The sequence below is a fragment of the Ixodes scapularis genome, unplaced genomic scaffold, assembly GCF_016920785.2.
Source record: "Ixodes scapularis isolate PalLabHiFi unplaced genomic scaffold, ASM1692078v2 PGA_scaffold5__190_contigs__length_132052651, whole genome shotgun sequence".
In the NCBI taxonomy this organism is placed as follows: Eukaryota; Metazoa; Arthropoda; class Arachnida; order Ixodida; family Ixodidae; genus Ixodes; species Ixodes scapularis.
The window spans coordinates 99928481-99947124 of NW_024609880.1; positions in this window are offsets into that span (position 1 = coordinate 99928481).

The following is an 18644-nucleotide window of genomic DNA, read 5'->3' on the forward strand; positions in this document are numbered from 1 at the left end:
GATCTGTTTTCTCTTCATAAGCGGCTACAAGCGGTTACAACGCAGTCAATCACACCCAAACGCAAATGCGCGTGCCAACCTTTACGCTCCAAGTGTGACCCTCGGTTGCCATAACAACTCAGTGCCTAGCGTCTCGATTTAACGAGTTGTAACTGGCCGTAACAAAGCTGGTAGTATACAAAACACGAACGTTTTGAGCCAGCGCCTTAAGTGTAAGAGCCATTCACGGCGCCTTGGAGCGCGCACAAAACCCCGGCCCTTTTCATGGCAAACACGGAAGTCTGGGCTGGGAATAGAGAGGCCAACTCGGCAGTCGTCGAGAGCTCCTAATCTCCTTAAACAATATGCGCCGTAAAACGGGGACAAAAGGAGAAGTACACTACAAGAAGCGCCCCCGTACTGGGTCCTCTCTCCTTTTGTCCCTGTTTTACGGCGCATATTGTTTCAAGAATCGCATACCAACTGGCCCGTCTCTCCATTTGTATGCTAATCTCCGTTTCTCCCCATCTTGACAAATGGCGAAGGCTGCTGCCCCCAATGAAACAATCAGCGCTTCGGCGCAGAGGCACTTTACAACGTGTTGCGGGAGTGCCTCTTTCTTCCGGAGGGCCGTCACGTGCCTCGCTGAGTCGCTCCGATTGGGTATAGGGGCCATAATGTTCGCTGTTTGTCATCTGGGGATAAAATGAAGTATATCCACCGACTGCTTGAAGTGCACGCGAGCGCGAGGAAACTAACGTTTCAGAAAATTGGCGGCGCTTTTGTCTCCGTAAGAGCCCGGATTCGCGAATGGGTATACGTTGCATGGTGGGAGTCGCTAAGATTATGGGATCCATGAAGATGGAAGATGCCGCATTTCCTGGAGTTTTTCTTCGCGTCTGTTTTTGAGGAAGGTCTGTGAACGTAAACTTTGCCACGAAACATCTGGGAACCCGTCAAAGTGGCTTGGGGGAGGAAGCAGGGTGAAGAGGGTAGCACGGATGACATTGAGTGGGCCCAATACAGCGAGATGCGCAAGTACTCTGAGCACGAAAACATCGACATCAGTAAGCGCATTGGAGAGACATATCCCACCGACTGAAATACGAAGGAAGAGGGATTTTATATTGTATATAAATATTGGCTGACTTTAATTAATGCAAACATAGATAAAAAATCTTGATTCTAAAAATAATTTGTGACGACCCTCAGGTCTAAAGACTACTAATGAATAATGCAATATTTAAGAAGAGGCGGTATAAATTTGTTTACAAGATATTAAACAGTAATTTTAGGGAATGAGTTGCGATCGTATTTGTTGAATAGATTTACGTGACGCCACAACTTGACATTGTGAAGTCACGGCACGTCTCGTCATTTCCCCCACTACATTTAGCGGGAAATTGACGCCACGTAAACTCGCGTCGCGGTAGCAATTCGTGGTTTCACGTGGCACCATACTTCACGAGAGGTCAGTTTCCCCCTCTAAGTTTAACGGAGATGCGCACGGATGGACGGACGGACGGGCGAACACATTTCTGGGGTACGAAGGTTTCCGTTTAAAAAGCGTCCCATGCTTTAGTATAGCCTGTATGTCTGATTTCTCTCTTGTGTCCGTTTTTTTTTTGTTGTTGTTTTTGCGCCTTACGCCAAGATTTTCTTTAGTATAGCTGTTCGAGCTGAGTGTTGAGGTATTTTTCCGCTAGATGAATATTTGGACTCGTACCTCGATGATCAGTACAAAACGACAGTCAGAGCTCCCAACACAAATTTTGCTTTTAACGCCGAGGCTGAAAGGAAGTTTTTGAAAAGACAGAAAGCACGCATCATACAGGCACGTCTGTTTGAGCTTTCCGCTTAAAACTATGGCTAGTATCGGCCGACTGGAAACTCCGAGGGTCACTGGATACTCAAGCGCACTTTCAGTTTCGGAGCGCGTTTGAACTTCAAACCAGACACCCGCATCCTCGTATTATTTTTGCTCGTGCTTTAACCGATCCGCCGTTAGCGCTCCAAGCACGAGGGACAAAAACGGACGCTGCCGGCAAAAAGATGGTAATCACTGCAATTTTTTTCTGGCTCTTGAAAGATTGAGACAGTAATAAACCTGGCAAACAAAAATGTCGGCTAGATCAAACGGGGTACATCAGTTCGTAGCTTTCCTCGCGTTTCATCTGGTATGCGGGGTCGCAGTAGCGCTCACGAGGCCCACATGAATCTGGTACGCCTCAAGTGTGAACAAAAACAAAATCCCCACAAACATCGAGGCGACTCTTTGTCTTCCGCCCCAGCTGTTCAAGGAAAAAAAAAAAAAACAACAGCAACAAAAACTGTTCCGGGTACATAAAAATTTTGAGGTTGAAGTATAAGACGTATTCGTGTTTTCGGTTGTGTCATTTTTGAGCGCTGCGTTGTTTTCCGAAGTACTATATGAATGAACATCGTATATGGGCGTGCAGTCGTACGTTAGGAAGGTATAAATACAGAGTTTGTTTTCTGCACTGCTACAAGCATACATGGTTTGCACGTGCCGTCAGCGCGCCCCCTTTTCTGGTGGCCAGAAGCGCCTCGTTAACGCAGCGGAAGCTACCCTCTCGTGCGCCCTTTCCCCCATTATGCCTGATCCAGTGACGTCAGCGCAAGTTATTGGATGCGTTCTGTCTTGGCGAGAATAAACCCTCGCAAAAGTGCACTCCACCCAATCGCTGCTACGTCAAGTATCCGAGCCCGCCATTGTTTTGGCAGGCACACTCTGAGCGTGTATTGGACACGAGGGTTTTGTGAACGTTAGGCATGAGCTCGGCTCAGTTCTCATTGGACACGAGGGGTGCGCCAGCGTTCGGCGAAGACTCGGGTCCAATCACACGCATCGGACCCCAAGGAATGGCGACCGCCAATGTTGCTCGATGGATATTTGAGAAGGGTCTATTAGGTAGCTGGAAGCTATCTTTGGGGCCTTTTTTGTAACGTTGAGAGGGTTAACTAAACAAAGCGGTTAAGTTTATTTCTAAAGAGATTTTATTAATTTCTTTAGAGGGGGCGATAGTTAGACTTGTGCCATCTGCAATACGTATTTACCAGGTTCGGTTGGACATTAGATAAATGAATAATTGTCATACTAAGATGACTAATTAATTAATGTATGTCAAATTTACGTTTTGTTTCTTGGTCATGGGGGTTATGTTGCAGTTGCAGTGCTGACGGCTTTTTTTTTTAATGTAACAAGATAACAACATTAATTATTGTTTGTTTGCTTCGTACCTTGTTGCGGTTGTTTGTGCAACTGCGCTTGTAACCACCTTACAGAAATTCTCGAATCAATATTAGTAGTATTAATAAATAAATAAATAAAACCAATTTATGTAATTTGAGAGAAATTAAGGATCGTTAATAAATTAATCAATAAAATTTCTCGTTTCTTCCCCCAGATTTATAAATAACGCGCGTAAAGAGCATCGAAAGCCCTACCCGCAATGAGGCTGAGAAGAGTGACGTGGTCGCTTCAGTCACGTCGTCACGGGGTCGGGTTTGTTGTCGGCGCAACCACCCAGTACACGCTGCCGACATAAGACCGACATGACTAATACAACTACTTTACTCTTTCGTGTGTCATTGTGGGCAGGTCTTGCGCTGCCTTGCAGCGCTTTGTTGTCCTCAAATATTACATCCCGCGAAAGAACGCGAAAATTTCATTAATATTTAAAAAACGATTACCTTTTCGCAAACTCTTTCATTCCGTTTTGCCTCTAGTAGCAACTGTCGTTAATACTACAACTTCAGCATGACCCCTACTCAAATATTAAAAAAAAGTAATTAACAATTTTTTTAATGAGCCATTTTATCATCACGATTATTTCCTCACCTAATATCTGCGGAACCTTACGAATTCATGGAGAAGACAATACTCGTCTGTTACAGAATTTTAAAAAAAATGTTAAAAATTAAATCAAACAATTTTTTGCATTAAAATATTTTTCTATTATTTTTTCTACAGATTCGCGTGCGAGTTTTAGGAATAAACGGACTCGTTTGAAAATTGTTCAAGAAATAAGTATATTCGAAAAAGTCACCAAAGTTGGTTGACACAACGTTTAAATTTGGCGCATGATGATGATCAACCGCTGTCCCGCCGGAAACACAAAAACAGACTACCAACTTGAAGCTTTCAAATGGCTCTCTCTAATTTCCCGAATACGAAGCTCTGCTATTCGAATTTATAATACCGTGATGACACCCTCACTTTCTCTTAAGATTTTTTCAAGTTTTTGAGGTGAGCAGAACTGCACTTCTGCAATTATTTGGCTAGTCAGCTAAATTGCCTTATAAGTGATTACCTAAGGTGTCATACTAATACGAAATGTTCGAAGTCTTCCTAACGTGCTTTTCAGGATAGGAAAAGAATATCCGCATTGTCAATGATTAAGGTTTAACTTACAGTGTGGGCATTTTGAGTAGGGCCTCTGAGCATAAAAAAAATGAATACATTTGGATAAGCCATGTGATATAAAAAATTGTTACTATAAATAAAAACGATTTATCTTACTGCAGAAAATGCACGACGACAACACAGACACCATAAGTGTCAAACCTCGCTCCGTTTAAAGTGTCGAACTCTAGCCAAACATGAGCTAAGCTTAAAAAAATCGGCACTTTATATTCGACGAATATTACGGCGAATATTGCGATTCGATGGTGCGGAATCTTGGGCGTTAGGCTCGGTGTGAAAGAGCTCGGGCGACATTGTTTTACACCTTCGCGGATTGCTCTAAAAGTATCAGAGGATGAAAAATCGTTTTCTACGATTTTCGTTAAGCCTTCAAAGAAACGACAACAATGATTAAGACTTAGCGGTAGGTGGCGAAAACTACCACCCGTTACAAAGGGTACAGCCATTAACATCTATCCACCTATCCACTACGCTGCCTGGAACGCGTCTCCGACTAATACGTTTGAGCCTCTTATTCCGCCCATGCATTGAAATAGGTCCCGACGTGGCAACAAATGACGTCATAAAAAATCCGAAATGTCGTGCTGTCGGATGTCGCGATCCTGGTGGTTGGTCGTACAAGTACCGGCAAAAAAGACACAAAGCAAACGCGAGTGTCGCTATCGTCACGGCGTCTCCAACTCCTGGCTGCCGAAGCTTGCGGTGACTGTGGAGCTGGAGCGCGACCTGCAGAGGAACAAGCGTCTGTCACATTTACCACCGCTGCTGGGACGCCGCCAGGGTCGCGACCGGCGGCAGCATGACCCTTTCATGACGTCACGAGGTGGAGATCGAGAGATCACATTTTTGGAAGCTGTAAACGCGCCAGTCGAACGCGCGTTCCATGGCGCCACTCTGAGACTAGCTGTGTTGTCGTACTTTGGAGACTTGCTTATTTAGTCGCTCTAGGTCAGACCTGTCAAGCAAACTAAGGTCATACCTCAACAGGGCGTTTGTAAACGCTTATCGGGTGCGAATAAACAAAAAACAATTGCAAATAAATCAATGAACAGAGTCTATTAAAACGTTTCACAAAGGTTTCTTTAGGCGGTGAATTTATTATACTCAAATTTTAGGGGTGTGGGTTTCAGGAAAATCATTTAGGCCTACAACAAAAACCTGATTTCTTTTTCCTATGTACAAAAAAAAAGTAAAAAAATAAAATATCCGGTTGACGCTTACAGATGGCATCCCACACACTCGGATCTGCTCTATCTGCGTTCGGGTGCTTATATCATAGAAGCTTTCAACTTTTTTTTTTTATTATTGTTCTTTGTATTGTGCCGTCTGGAAGTAATAGCGTCAACTAGACGGGTTTTTTCGTTTTCCAGCCTCTACGTAAAAAAAAAAAAAAAAAAAAAAGCTTTTTTTAGACTTAAGTTGTTTTCGTAACTCTTACATTCATGGAAATGTTTAGTGTAATAAATGCGCCGCCTGAGAACTTCTTTGTGAAAAGTGCAATTTCGCTCAGTTTATTGATTTATATATACAAATAGCTTTACGCCAGAATACCGCTCCTCTACATACTTGTACAACGTCCTAAATCTCTCAATCTACACCAAATTTCCCGAAAACCAGATAGCACGTCCCTAAAGATAGCTGTTAATTAACGCAGGATGCCTATTAATACTGCCGAACAACGTAACCCTTCAAAAATCTCGCACAACCCCCATTGCCACACATCAATATCCTCGGTACACGAACAAAGCACGATGCCGTACAGTGGCGCCTCTCTCTCTCTCTCTTTCTCTCCACCGTAAACATCATCACCCAGCGCGTTCGTAAAACCATAGTTACGCGTCAGTGTCCCGGCAAACCGGAAGTGAGCGCGTCGCGTCTGCTCTCAGCGGTCCACTTCCGGAAGCCGGTGCAGCGTCAATTTGCCTGCCTGTCCGGCGCTTGCGCACTGCGGGCTTCTAAACACAGTGACGGCGTATGCCTCCGAAATCACCTAGCTGCATCTTCATCCAGAGCGCGCTCTGCTCATACGGCACAATTTCCGGCAGGCCTCCGCCCTCCTCCTCCTCCTCCTCCTCCCTCCCCTCCCTCATTTGGCATCGTCTGCAGTCGGGCCCTATTCGAAGTCCCGCTGAGATGAGGAGCAGTCCCTGGACCATAAATTGGGAATATTTTATCCGTCGTGCTATAGTCGGTTTGCGTGACATCAAAATCTATCTCTTTCTCTCGATCTCTCTCTCTCCCGAGCCAACAGTTCTACGAGTCCTCCTCCGCCGGCCCTGTAATTGATGGATTTCTAATCCACAGGTGTCAAGCCTCATTTCCTTCGTTCCCGTCGTTTTTTTTTATCATTTATTTACTGTTTTTTTTTTAAATTTGCAAATGACAGGTATTATATTTTCTCGCGTTGTCTCTAGCTTAATTCTTTAGTCGTTTGAATAGGCATAACCAACCAAAGCAACTCTCGTAAGTCACTGACCAAGGTTTTGTTTGAGTCTACATATGCAACTACAACTAACTCTTTGGATATTTTAAGAGGTCTACGTGATGGAACCGTGTACGCTTAGAAATAAACACCTCCACGTTTTTTTATAACTACTGATTTAAGTCTATTACGAGAAAATGTAGTCATTGTGGCCAATGACTCCATAAAACAATGACAGTAAGAAAGAATTATCATCCCATAGTACACGCTGGGGCGCACAACGCAGGGTGCGTTGACAGTGTCATTACCTATTATCAGCAAATTTGTAAATGTTAATTGTTTCAAATATTAATAAACGTGACTCGCTTCCATTTGAAGTTGGAAAGGAATCTCTGTAACGTGTTGTTTCCGTAACTCTGTAAAGTGTAGGAAAGAGATATCTACGTGTAAAGTGTTGAATACAGTGCCCAACACTACCTTCTCAAATAACACGCCGACATCCAATCATACATTTTTGACGACGAAAGGCTAGCCTGTCTTTGTTGCTTATTCGTATGCCCGGTCCCCTGATTAATAAACCGGTTCAACTACGTCATGAAGCACCTTGGAGATTGGGATGTGCCGTCATAAATCTCCAAGATGAATCGTAGCCACCTCGCCGCGATTCACCAAGCTTCCGGGACACTAAACACACGGTGAAGAGTCCACACAAAGCCTGCGTTGCTAAAAAGAACACTGCGGCATAAAAGAGGAAAGTAAACTCTGCGACAGCCAGCCACCATATCTACAGTGGCCATAAACGATTCAACAGCGTTCCTGAATGCTCTTGTAATCCGTGTTGTGTGAGTGCTCTTTCAGTTGTATCATATTTTGTATAGCTTCTACTTTGTATTATTCTACAACGTCGCGTTTAATTGTTGTTTTATTGCATTAAACTCCCCCCTCCTTTATGTAATGCCCTAACTGCGCCTTTAAAGTGGAAACAAATTAAATGAAAACGTCACGCGGTAGAAATAAACAGACCGAGCGCAATAAATTGCTCAGATTACTCCTGCAGAGCGTGCTTCACCGCAACTAGACCCTTACTGCGGGGAAGCTAAGCTTATTAAAATACGTTGCATTTTACAAAATGTTTGGAGTTGAGCGAATCGGTGAAAGGCATACATATCCTGAAATAAGCTAAAATCATATGAACGTTTTTTCTACGAGTTCGCTGTTTCTCCATTCACTGCCGTGCCGGTTTGAACGCGTTACGTTAGTTCAGTTGTGACTGCGGTACGGGAAACAATGGTGACCTCACTTAGGATTTTCACGTGTAGGTCGGCCATTTGTGTTGTGATCTGCGGGTGTGTCTAGCGCCAATATTTATACAAGACTTTCTGCACGGTGTGGAGAAAGTGTTGCGTAGCAAGAAAACGTGTTCAAATAGATACAGAAGTTAAAAAATGGCGCACAGTTGTCGACCATAAAGAAGGAACCTAGACGCCCCCCCCCCCCCCCCCCCCCCCCCCCCCGCGTTCACGACTATGCCAACAACGAGCGTGCGCATGAACCGACTCTGTCGGGTGAACGCGTGACAGGGGATAACGTGGCAAATAATTTGAAAATCAGTCAAAGCTTTGCGTGCTCGGTAGTGTATGACGAAACGGGGGTTTCAAAAAGTTCTGGTTGAAATAAATCTTTCAGCGGGAGTGCGGATAAGTTTCTTAATCACCCTCTTATTCGACACGCTCTTTAACAGTATTCACATAACGCAGGAATAATTTTGAGGGAACAGTAACGTGGCCACTCGTGACCTCGGCATGATATTTTATATCAATGTATCTCCAACTTTGGCTACATACCACCCGCGGATATGCATCTCCAACACACAACTAAAAAAAAACACTTCCTGATATTTTGTTTTTAAGGATCGCCAATGCCGGTCACTTTTTTACCAAAGCCTTTTTTTTTTATTCGCGAAATCAAATTTACGCGCTATATCTTAGAGGTGGTCGAATATAATATTGTTGGAATCATTTTAAATTCGCGGTAAAAGAATAACGCGTAAAACATTAGGAAATATACGCAGATAAGATGTGTTCCAGGGCTTCACGATGGGTGGCGCCAGTGTACCTTGTCGTCGTAAGCGGGTATACTCAGATTCAACGCAGCTAATCACAGCCAAACACATACTCGTGAGCCAGCCTTCGGGCGTCCAAAGAACCTGATACATGGCCAACACTTGCACGCATTTTCACTCTAGAAATGACCACCACGTAGCTAACACACCGAAAGTGTGCTCCCTGCCGTACCTTGCATTCACAAACTTTCAGCTCGAAATCTAGCTGAACGCTCACTAACGTAAGAACGGAGTTCTGGCTCCAGGCAACAGCACAGTTTGGTGACCCCCCTTGCCCAGCGACAGAGCGTCGCGAGTCATCAGCCCCGATAGGCTCGTCGAACTACATAAAAACAGCTAGACGTTCGGTCCGGCGCACACAACCGGATATGACGAAAGAACGTTTCCGGCGTGTCCGGCGGCCGTGGCTCTCCCCTCCTGTATATGTACCTGTGCCGAGCAGGCAGGCCAGGTTCCGTTCGGAAGTGGACGGTCGTTACGAAGCAGTGCGCGGTTTGCGCACTGCCACCGTCGACGTTCGGAAGCGAATTCCCCGCGGACCAACTTTGGGATATCGGCGAAAATCTATACAACGTTCACCACTAAGATGACAGTTCGGTAGGAGCTACGCGCTCATGGGACCATTCAACAGCATCCTTTTGATCACCTGACCCCGCTTCTTTTTTTGCACGTCGGAATGAGCAGGAGCGTCGATCAGGCGGCAAACGATATACGCATTGCTGGTTCAAAAAGCGCATAGTTTCGAGCGTACTGTCAGCCTAGGGGTGAACGAAGTTTGGCGACACGTTCCCCCACCAGTCCTGGGGAGCTTCCGGAGTTTTTGTTTTTTCGTCGCGTGGTGTAAAAGGCGAAGGGAAGGATGAAGAAAATAGGATGTCGGACGGAAGTGGAGCGTTCGCTAAACCCAGAGAATCGCGAGTGCAAACCGTGGGGTGGGGAGATGGCTCCCTCCTGGACCATGACCCGAGCCAACCTCAGGGGAGCAATGCCTAGGAGCTGGAAGGATCTGTGTGCTGTGAACGCGCGCTGTTCTTGCAACGTCCGTTGCTGCGTCACCGGGTGTTTTACTTTTTCTTTTTTTTACCTGCGGTGTCGCGAACGAGCGCCGTTGGCCCTAACCTTGTCTCCATTAGTTGCGAAATGAATCTAATGTTAAGATTATACGAGAAAAGAGAGATAAGGTACGCGTATTAATTAGTTTCGTCATAGTTGTCGGCGACGGATAGCTCAGCTGCGGTGTAAAGGAAATCGTTATTTTTTATTTACTGTACTTAATGTTCTGATGTGTGTAAATGACCTATCTTGGCATGCTTTTATTGCACGCTAATTGGATTGTGGGCGAAAAGAAAAATTATTACATTAACAAAACTACGAAACTTTCTAATGATCTTAGGGACGTAACACTGCATATATGCAGCAATAATGAAAAGAAATCAGTTGCAAGTTTGCATTTTGTATCGTGACCAATTTTTATTGGTATTAAAACCAACTGCTTTCTATCGCCTCAAGAAGTCGAATAGCCTTACTGCGTCTCGTATTTTTAGAAAAAATAGTTTTACGAAGAACATTTACTAATTTATAAAACTTTAGGCAACATACAAGTCTCAAAGTATATAAAAACTTAAAAATATAAAATTTTAAAAACTGGAGCTATTAAAGGGCACGGAAAACAAAATATTAGGGCACACTCATTTGCCTAATTATGACAAAGCAAAAACCAAGACCTCAAATACACCAACCGTTTGTTGGAAAACATGAGAAAATATATGTTAAGAAGAAATCAAACAATTCAAAAATTACACCTAGAGGATGCCCCTGAAGCTTCGTTGGAAGGTCCTCCCACCAGTGGTCCCGTAAGAGCAGAGCTGTACCGTGGTACCACGGCGTGCAAGTGTATACAAGTCCGACCTGTACACGAGCGCGAGAGATTGGCGGAGCATACGACCGTTGAGTAGGTTACGCTTGGTTGGTTGTGTCGGCAACCTTCGTAGAACCGTTACCGTGTTGAGGAAGTTGACGTCCGGGCCAGCCGTCTCCTTCGAAACGATAGCTCGCTTCGTTTAACGCATCAAATGTTGGGAATCATACTGTGCGTTTACAGCGAGACGCCGTGTTATGCGCCGAAAAACCGAAGGAGACGGGGAGACGAGATCGCACGAGTACGTAAGAACGCCGAGCTCTGATTGGAATGATTAGTGAGGGGGTAGACCTAAAGCTAGCTCTCTTTGTCTCAACTGCGCTCATTGAACGCGTTTAAACGCAGAACGCTGGCGTTTGACGTTTCGCTTTCGCATTAAAACGCGTTCGACGAGTGCAGTGGAGACAAAGTCAGCTAGCATTAAGTCTACGTACACCCGCCGGCAATATGAAGGTGAACGAACACCTTACGTTGTTTCTTGCCTGTTGTACGGCTCCCTAAAGCTATATTAACTCTCAACGTCTCAAAATGGTACTTGGCTTGGGGGTCTAAACTTTGCGTTCTAGCCCTCTTCTGGAACAGAGCTTGTTCCAAAACTTGTAGGAGCGTCAGAAACAAGAAGAGGGCTGTTCACCTTCATATCGCCTCACGGGCGTACTAATCCATCCAACCAGAATCACGCGTTCCGACGTCCCCACGCCAACTCGTTTAATGCTCTAACTCACTTTCTCGGCTCACAGTGCGGGGGGAAGGGCTTAAACAGCAGCGTGGTATCATTATATATCGTAAGACGCCAGTGCGCTAGTCCACCAGTTTGCCAGCGAGGAGGAAGTACCGAAGCTGTCGGTATGGCTCGTCCGTCGTATCGCACGCTTGTGCTCGAATCAGGTTTGTTGTAAGTAGTTTACTACGAAAGGAGAGCAAAGGCACTAAACTAGTACCTGAACCAAACAACAGCATGGCTTGACAAAATAACTGCCTCACTTGACAGCGGCCTCGCTGCGAGCGAGCCACCGCCGCCGTAGTTGACTGACGTCGTCATTGTAGAAATAATCATTTTGACGTTGTATTCCACGCACACAACCGCATGTAGCCTTCAGTGCGAGCACTCTGTGAACGCGGCGGTGGCGGTGGAGATGGTGCGTTCACACGGTCGTTCAGTCCTCGAGTTCCTCAAAAAAGCGAGGTTGTAATACGTTGACGCCACAAAGTGGCAAAGCTCATAACTAAGGCACGGTTGGGCCGAAAGGCCCTAAGGGGGTCACTGACGTTGCGGAAGCAACTTGGCGCCAAGGATACTCTGAGAGACATCGCGATCTTCGATGGCTTATTTTGAAGCGCTCGCGAAACTTCAGCATAAATAAACAAAAAAACGAAACAAAAAAAAACAAACATAGCCATCCGCTCATACTACAAGCGTGTGATTATCGTTTACCAGAAACTATTGATTTTTTTCAACTTACTTATAAACGTTTTGCGTATATTTTAAAATTTGATCTAGTATTCCTTCAAACACTCATCATTTCCGCAACTTCCAACCAACTCGAGCTTCACACTGAGACTACATTCAACGACGGATGATTTCCAAAGAACGGTTAGAGCAACTTACACCCGTTGTCAGGTCTAGAAAGAAGCAAGTTTTGCACATTCTTCACACGTTGCGCTAAACGCTTCTGCAAGATGTGGTTGTCTGCGGAAGCAGAACTATGTTTTTGGTGTTTGAAACATTTGCGCCTTGCTAATATAACATATAGCAGATTTTAAATGCTCCTACATAACATTCTTAATTCATCATATGAAGAGGAAAGTTGGTAATGATCCGGAAAAAGCAAGACTTCTTTCTTTTCTTTTTTTAGATCTGAATACGGGTAAAAAGTCAAACACTTCGACTCGTTACATATCGAGTAGTACTAGCATGACCTAATGTATCAGGGGCGATGTATGTTGTCTATGATTTTGAATGGTACTTAGGGGTACTCAGTGGCGGTAGCATCTGAACCTTATAGGGCTGAGCGCGCACTGACATTTATAGCTATCATAAACACTTCCGCAGCTTACATTCCACGCCATCATGGGCGGGAGACCCCTAAGCGTGCCTCAAATACGGGGTTAAGTCAATATAACCTAAGGCCGCGGACAGGCTAAGAATTAAAGGGGCGATGCAACGATTTTTGTATTTTGCGCAAATACCGCTTAGAACGGATCCCTGACGTTAATGACCTGTGAAATATCCGTTCGTTTTCCTTTACAGGCAATCGAAGTCGCAGAAAAAAAATAAAGAAAAACGAGCAGCGTTCACCTCCTCAACTCGCAGCCAGAACAAGCGGCCGCGTGATCTGGAGCCGATTATATGCCGCCAATGTTGATCATTGCCATGCGCTGGGATTTGCAAGGTGCAGGACACGCGCTGAGTTCCAGACATTGTTATGGTTCGGCTGTTGTCGTCGTTGCAGCGATTGGACTCAGGACACTACCCGAATGCTTCTCAAGCTATCGATTGTCACGAGCCCAAATCGAGTGTCCACGCCATGCTCGGGTCCAATCTATGATCCGCATTCAAATATCGTCACTGGGCGGTACTGCTACCGCCCAGCTACGTCATCAGGTTTTGCGAAGGAGAGATTGAATGAAAACACTCGGTTTTCTCCTCGAAATTACAGCGCAACAAAGGAGTTTCTTGGCCAGTGACGTTGCGTGCGAGTATCCTTGAGTCCCACTAGTGCCAGTAAGCTCGTGTAAAGCGAAAAACATTCCAGTTGAATATCGTTGCACCGCCCCTTTAAGAGAAAGCTCCAACCCCAGCTCGTGAATGGATGCCTTCTTCCGGACTTCAATTGCACACACGACGAAGTTTTACCAAAGGCAGAAACCTCGCACTGAAGTCGGAGCATCAACTGCGTTTTTAACATTTCACCGAGTCTAGAGTGCACCGTTTTTAAAGGGGCGGTGCAACAATTTTTCTACTTTGCGCGAATACCGCTTAGAACGAATCCCTAACGTTTATGACCAATGAAATACACGTTCGTTTTTCTCCCCGCGTAATAAACGTCGCAAAACAAAAAAAAAAAAAGAAAGAAAAACGAGCAGCGTCCACCCCCTCAACTCGCAGCCAGAATGAGCGGTCAAGTGATCTGGAGCCGATTTTATGCCGCCAATGTTGATCATAGCCGCGCGCTGGGGTTGGTAAAGCACAGGACACGCGCCGAGTTTTAGATATTGTTAGGGTTTAGCTATTGTCGTCATTGCCGCGATTGGACAAGAACCACTACCCGAATGCTTGCCGAGCTATTGATTATTACGAGCCTAAATCGAGTGCTGAAATGCTCGGGTCTAATCTATGAGCCGCGTTCAAACACCGTCACTGGAGGATACTGCGACCCCCTTGCTACGACATCAAGTTTTGCGGAGAAATTCGAGGAAAACGCTTAGTTTTATCCTTGAAATCACATTACAGCGAAGCAGTTTCTTGGTCAGTAGCTTTGCGTGCCAACTACACTTGGCTTCCACTGGTGCCAGTAGGCTCGTGTAAAGTGAAACACATTCCAAGCGAATATCGTTGCACCGCCCGTTTAAGCCAAGCCTGAACCGGTTGAGTTCTACGCTTTAACGTAATTCAAATACCAACTTGTCTTAGTTTTTGGTTGGTATCTATTTTTTCGGTGATATCTCAGTTGTTTACTTAACATCACTATTTATTTTGTTCCCAAAAGTTAAATTAAATTAAGCCTCTTTTTACACAGTTCAGTCCGTGCGCCTTAAAACAGCCTAAAATGTAAAAAATAAACCGGCAAATTAATGTATTGACTCCCTATACTCCGATGCATTTTATAATATTAATAATCTTTATTTTGACTCGTTGAGCCTCGGGTGGAGGGGCAAAAGGTTAGAAGATGTAACTGCCGAGGCCCCACTACCCTATACACTGCTCAGCAGGGAATCAAAACAGACTAGAAATGAACAATGGAACACAAATAAAAACTGCAATAAATCTTAACAAACAATGTTTCACTGTGCCAAGTAGGCACGAAACAAGCCTCCTACAGATTAGTAAATTAATTAAACCGCACCATGAGCAAAGTACAACTTGGCAGGACCTATGAGCTTTAAAGCGAATAATAACACAAATAACTGTGGTCAGCACTGATTAAATGCTATTCAACCCAATGCTTAACCAAAACGCTATAGCCTATTGGAAAATATAACGTTTCAGGTTATTTTTGAAGGCTCCCTAACCAGACTAAGCCAATCAATTACCAACGTTGGTAGGCCACTGGCTAAGACAGGCAATTGGTGGCCAGCTTAAACCAATCGATTGCCAACTTTGGTAACCCGTTGGCTCTATTACAGCTTATATTTCTGAGGGCGTTGTCACTACCGTAGTCAGTACTGCAGTTGCCGTATTTTGTACGCACTTTGAAGTCATTTTTGGGCAAGCAGGCATAATGCTCACGCAACATATCACGCAACATATAACAGCTGTTATATGTTGCGTGATAACCTTTCTTTGCAGATTGAAATGCTCATCAGCTTTATGTCACCTCCTACCTCAAACATAGGGTGTTCGAGATGTTAATTCAACGCAATTTTTTATTCGTGAAGACATGTACCAGTCGCTGGATATTTGTTTAAGGTTTCATTTTTTTGCTAAAATTATTAGTGATTTTTATTTATTTTTTAATTTTGTCCGGTTCAGTCTGAATTATAGGCCGCGTTTTGCGGCTCAGCAAAGCGGGTACCTTGAGATTTTCAAGATCACATACGGCTGACAATACACCCGTGTCCTAGGTTGGGGAGGCGGGTGGAAATTTCGGAGTTGAACCCTGCCTCCCCCCCCCCCCCCCCCCCCCTCTTTGGAAAGGTTTCCCGGCTGCGTCGCTAAAAGGGCATAAGAGAAGAGGCACTATGCTTTTTGCCGTATAAACATATACACAAATCGAAGGAAGCGTGCATTTTGTATTTCGTGTGGAATGTAGTGAGCATAACTATCAGTTTTGGGAAGACGCGTGTTAGTTATAGTCGGTGACAGGTGGTAGAAGCTCCTCCCATCTTTTTTTATATTTGTAGATCGAAAGATCAGGAGGAGTCGACCTCCTCCCCAGCGAACACGTTTTTTTTCTGCGTGGACGTTCAAACTTGCTACAGCTCGCAATGCATACAGCGTTGTAATTCAGTTGCTAACTTGCTCTGCGTGTGAAAACAGAAGAATCGTTCCCCCCGGAGGCATGGCTAGAGATTGTTCTCAGCGTGCGCGATCAGCACATTAAAAGAACTAAGCCAATTATATATAACATTGGTAAGCCACTGGCTAAGACAGGCCAATGTTGCCCAGCCTAAGTCAATCGATTACCAATGTCGGTAATTGATTGGCTTAAGCTGGCCAACATTGGCCTGTCTTAGCCAATCGATTACCAATGATGGCAACTCATTGGCTAACATAGACCAATGTTGGCCAGCCTAAGCCAATTGATTACCAATGTTCGTAACCAATTGGCTAAGACAGGCCAATGTTGGCCAACATAAGCCAACCAATTGCCAACTTTGCTAAGCCGTTGGCTGAGGTTGGTCAATGTTCGCCAGTTTAAACCAATCGATTGCCAACGTTGGTAAGCCATTGGCTGAGATAGGCCAATGTTGGCCAGCCTAAGCCAATCGATTACCAACGTTGGTGAGCCGTTGGTCAAGTCAGGCCAACATTGGCCAGTATATTCCAGCGTACCACCAATATTGGTTGTACGATGGCCACATCGGCCCAACACTGGACCAATGTTTGCCATTTAAATTCCAATGTTGGCCCGACGTCGTGTGCTGTCTGGGTAGTAGCATTAGTCATTAATTCAAAAACACTTGTATGATCGTTCAAAAGCCGTGGTATTTTATACGCCACAGCTTGGGAGCTATAATTTGTTCGTATTTTCGGCTTCGTGTATATTTAATTTTTTAGATTATATTGTTTTGGTAGTATATCTCATAAAATTTATTATGGCCACTGCTGTACTCGCGGCATGTTCTCATCGCTAGTTTTAATATAAAGAGCTGATGGATATCTAAAATTTGATATTTTGTGAAATATGGCGCTGAATGATCGATATAGTGAAGGTTTTCGATGCAACGAACAGCTTTTTTTTGTAGGCCGAACAGTCTGTCTAGATTTGTTTTCGTTGTGGTTCCCTAAACTAGTAAGCAATAATGTAAATGAGATTGTATAGGACTATAGTAGAGTTGGCACTTAAGCCAACAGGAAAAAGATGTTTTAAGTTTATACAAGATTCTAATAGATCTGGATATGCTAGAGCGAATATGATTGATTTGATCTGTCCAGCTTAAGGTTTCTTCAAACGAGACACCTAGAAGCTCTATCTTCGGCGCGAGCTCGCTGGCTTCCGCAGTGCTTTGGTTGCGCGGACCTGCGCGTTCACACTTGTGTTAGCAATTGCAGAGAGCTCGCGCCTAAGGCGGAGCTTCAAGTCTCAGCTTAAGGATGAACGAAGTATAGAAGCTTCGTTGCAACTCAACTATGCGCTGAACAAAAACACTCACTGAAGGCATCATATGACGTGGGGTGAGCAAAGCGATCACGTTGTTTCTCGCGGGAGTGACAGCAGCAATCCTTTATAAGTTATAATTGCACTAAAAGCACCCGCGAAGTAAAAAAAAAGAATAATATTAAAGTTCCGACGCTCAAGCGACTGTGAATGGCGGAAGTGGATAGCACGCGCACTTCTTTTTCCTCTGTAGTAATCCGCCACTCAGAGCCGGACCTACTTGACGAACCGCCCATCCGGGCTATTATCGTGAGTCGTTTCGGTGACGAACCCATTTCGTTTGTCTTCATTTGGAGGCACATCACCCGCTCCCTCAATTCGCTTTCCCTATATTTGTTTCGTCTTCGTCTGTACCCTGTCTCACCCTCACGATGGAGCACAGCGCACGCTACGGAGACATCCCAACCAATCCACCGATGCGAACCCGTCACGTGACCACGCGCCCCGCGCGTTGCTGCGATCCTGTTAAAGGTCACGTGACACTCCCATGGCGTTGGATTAACTCCGATGGTTTGCAGCGTCCTCTGCGGTCCATCTTGCGGTGAAACACGAAATCTAGTAGCTTGAGTACCCCCTCCTTTCGAGCTCCTTCGCTCTCCCTCTCTTTATATATATATATATATATATATATATATAGATTTCTTTTTTTTTTTTTTGGGGGGGGGGGGGGGGAGGGACGAAGTGGGCAGAGGGGTGAGGACGGGAAATGTCCATCACAATATTGCCATTTTGTCGCTGTTGTTTTGGGTGTGGTCGCGAAAACGTCGCCTCCTTGACAATGCTTCCTCTTGACAAGTACATACTTTGTAATGATTTTTATCTTTTATTTACGTCTTTATTCTTGATTCTTTGCTTGTCTCGACTGTCCTTTCGCGATCAATAATTGGTACGATATAAAGAGCCGATTGGGTTCACACCGTCCAGGCACCTTCGTCTCGCGGAATAGGAAGTCATTTGTATTAAGCTGAACGGAGGCCTGTTGCTACTCTAGTTACTCGCAACTGGAGAAACGCGGGCTAAGGCCAACTGTGATCTTGCTTCCTGTTTCTTGATTCGTTCCTTCGCTTTCTAATCAGTTGACGGCGTAATGCGATTGGTCGAAGATCGATAATGGGATGTCCGTTCTTAGCCTCGAACCGCCGTTTTTTTATAGCTTTTGAGTGACTATGTAAACTTATCTACGTGACAGATAACAAATAACAGAACAAACGCTC